The 3,548-nt window shown below is 41.3% G+C and overlaps 1 pseudogene; it reads left to right on the top strand.

Moving 5' to 3' along the window:
- The first annotated feature begins 2,735 nt into the window (after nt 1-2,735).
- Nucleotides 2,736-3,046, top strand: LOC144245325 (immunoglobulin heavy variable 3-74 pseudogene; annotated as a pseudogene).
- Nucleotides 3,047-3,548: the final 502 nt, after the last annotated feature.

Genomic DNA, 3,548 nt, shown 5'->3' with positions numbered 1-3,548 from the left:
GGAAGAATAAATATAGTTAAGATGTCATTACTACCCAAAGCAATCTACACATTCAATGCAATTCCAATCAAAATTGCACCAGCATACTTCTCAAAACTAGAACAAACTATTCTAAAATTGGTATGGAACCACAAAAGACCCCGAATAGCCAAAGTAATACGGAAAAATAAAAGCAAAACGGGAGGTATCACCATCCCAGACTTTAGCCTCTACTACTAAGCTGTCATCGTCAAGACAGTATGGTAATTGCAGAAAAAAAGACACATATNATGAGAGACTCTTGAATGCTGACAAAAACTGAGGACTGATGGATGTGGGGGGCAGGGGGGATGGGCATGGAGGAGGGCACTCGTAGGGATGAGCCCTGGGTGTTATGTGGAAACTAATTTGAGAATAAACTATTTGTTAAAAAAAATAGCATCTGTACTATGAAGGTAAAACTAAAAAAAAAAAAAAAAGCAATCAGAATTAAGGATGGACATACTGATACCAAAGAGGTGAAAACAACAAGAGAAAATACTTAGGTAATTATGCACCTACAATTAGATAACCAAGGGCAATTAAGAAATTTCTAGAGTTACACAATCCACTAAGACTGTTCATGAAGAAATAGAAAATTAGCAGAATGAAAACAAATAAGACTGAATCCATAATCTAATCTTCCTCCCCTGGGGGAAAAAAACGTCAGATTAGTACCAGAGGGCTTTATCTATGAATTGTGTCAGATTTAAATATTTTTGCCAAATCCTTCTCAGACTCTTACCAAAAACTCAAAAGGAAGGTGCCCCAAACATGTCAAGGTCAACGGTACTGTGGGGCGAAATCTAAAGACACCCCAAGAAGAAAACTAAAGACCAATATCTCAGATGGACATACATGGAAAACTCCTAGCACAGTGAATGCACCAGCACATTGCAAGGATCATATGTGACCATCCAGGGTGATTCATGCCTGGGATTAGAGGCTCCTTCACCATACACAAATCTGTGTATGTGGTACCCTGCATTAATAGAGACAGGGATTGATTCTACATCATCATCTATTGATGTATAAAAAACTTTAGACAAAATTTTAAAAAATGGTCATTGTTTAAAAACCCAAACAACTGAGAAAAAGAAAAATTACCTCAACCACATTGTGGCCATATATGAAAAGCCCACACCTGACAGCATATTCAACAGTGAAAACTGAAGCGGTTCCTGTCACATCAGAAGCCGACAAGTATGATCATCCACAACATAGCTATTCCACATAGTAACAGGAAGGAGAATAAAACATGCCATCCAACGTATATCATCTTGTCACATTGCTTATTTGGATGAAAGTTACTTGAGTAACAGTCAGTCCAATGACACTGTGACCATCCTTTGTCCCCCTGAGAGCAGGAAATATATCTCCCCTGGGAAAGTTCCCTTCCCTGAAGAACCATCCTTAGCGTCAGAAGTAGGAGCTTAACACCGAGAAGGCTGTGCAAACAACCCTTGCTACTTCCTCAGCAATCGAATAGACTGAAGCGAAATCTATGTCTTGTCAACTCTTCACAAATCCATTGTATTGTTTTCTAAAAGGCACAAGTGTCACCTACTTTGTTCATTCTCTGGGTGTGATGTTATTAGGAAACTCATAACATGAAAATGAAATTTATTCTCTTCTGTAGATATGTCTAATGTCAATTGAATAATTAGACCACACAGAGAACACAGGAGCAGAAAAGGAGAAAGCTTTCTGCTCCTAAAACTTGAAGATGTACCCATAAAAATTAGGTAAGAAAACATAATAAAGACATGTAAATCAGTAAGAAAGAAGGAAATTATTTGTTTGAGAATCACATGGTTGTATATATAGTAACACCTTAGAAACTCTACAAAAAAATATTAGAACCAATTAACATACTCAGAAAAATTTCAGAATACTAAATCAACATACGAATATATGTTATATTTCCACACACTGAAAAGAAAATATATGAAAAAATAACAATATCAATTTACATCAACAATTTAAAATGGCAAAAAATGGAGCACCTGGGTGGCTTTATTGGTTAAATGCATGCTGTTCATTTTGGCTCAGGTCATGAATTTAATCCCAATTGTTTAATCGCATCAGTGCAGAACCTGTTTCGGATTCTCTGTCCCCCTCCCTCTCTCTGGTCTCTCTCTCCCTCTCCCTCTGTCATGCAAAAATAAACACACATTAAAATTAAATGGCACAAAGAAAAGTCTTTAGGATTAAATTTCTCTCAAAAGTAAAATATTAGCATACTAAACATGACCTGCTTGGAGAAAGATATGTACAAAGGCAAACACAGCTGCAAAGATAAATGTGTTCACAGATAGAATTCTTTATACGTCACAGCACCTTCTACACGAAGTGATCTAAAAGTGCCTCCCAAACATTGTTGTTAACTTTCAAAGAAGCAAATCTAAATCTGGAGCTTCATATATAGTCAGAGGACATGCAAATAGGGCGCTGCCTGTGCTGATTAAACCGGCCCAGCCCTGACTCTGCAGCTGGGAGAGGAGCCCCAGCCCCGGGAGTCCCAGGTGTTCCCATTCTGTGATCAGGACAGAACACAGACATCTCACCATGGAGATTGTGCTTGGCTGGGTTTTCCTTGTTGCCCTTTTAAAAGCTAATTCGTGGTGAACAAGAGACACTGAGTGTGTGAATGGATGTGAGTGAGAGAAACACGAGATGTGTGACAGGTTCCTGACCAGGATGTCTTGTGTCTGCAGGTGTCCAGTGTGAAGTGCAGCTGGTGGAGTCTGGGGGAGGCCTGGTGAAGCCTGGAGGGTCCCTGAGACTCTCCTGTGGAGCCTCCGGATTCACCTTCAGTAATTATGCCATGAGCTGGGTCCGCCAGGCTCCAGGGAAGGGGCTGCAGTGGGTTGCATATATTAGCTATGATGGAAGTAGCACAAGCTACGCAGACTCCGTGAAGGGCCGGTTCACCATCTCCAGAGACAACGCCAAGAACACGCTGTATCTGCAGATGAACAACCTGAGAGTCGAAGACACGACCACATATTTCTGTGTGATAGACACAGTGAGGAGTGATCAGGGTGGGCCCAGACACTAACCTCCCTGTAGACGGGGATCAGCACCACCAGGGGGCGCACACGATGCACAGTTCTGGTTTATATTCCCAGGAGCAGGGACAGATGGACGTTACAGGCAGGTTTCCTGTCAGGGGCTGGGGCTTCCTTTCCACACAGCAGTTTCCCCCAGGGAGCCTCTCTGGACACGCGATTCTGTGCTTAACTATTCACTCTCCAAATTAGAAACTGTGTTGTCCTAAGAAGACTGCATTAACATGCACAAAGACACAGTTGTTTGCACTTGTTTACTCTTGTCCCTAAATATGAATAAATCACAGATACCCTGATGCACAGCAGCTGAACGTTTACAGGAGTCCCAGATGCATTCAGTGTGCAGCCAGGATCATAAAACCCACAGAGCCTCTCATTACCTCAACCAGCTCTCGTCCCAATCAAACATGACACTTCATGGCACTTTGCTACTCAGGACTTTAAATGAGTTACAGCCTT

This window comes from Crocuta crocuta, unplaced genomic scaffold, assembly GCF_008692635.1.
Source record: "Crocuta crocuta isolate KB4526 unplaced genomic scaffold, BGI_CrCroc_1.0 scaffold1759, whole genome shotgun sequence".
Taxonomy (NCBI): Eukaryota; Metazoa; Chordata; class Mammalia; order Carnivora; family Hyaenidae; genus Crocuta; species Crocuta crocuta.
Note: the sequence above shows the minus strand (reverse complement) of the source record. Positions and strands in the feature narration are given on the sequence as shown.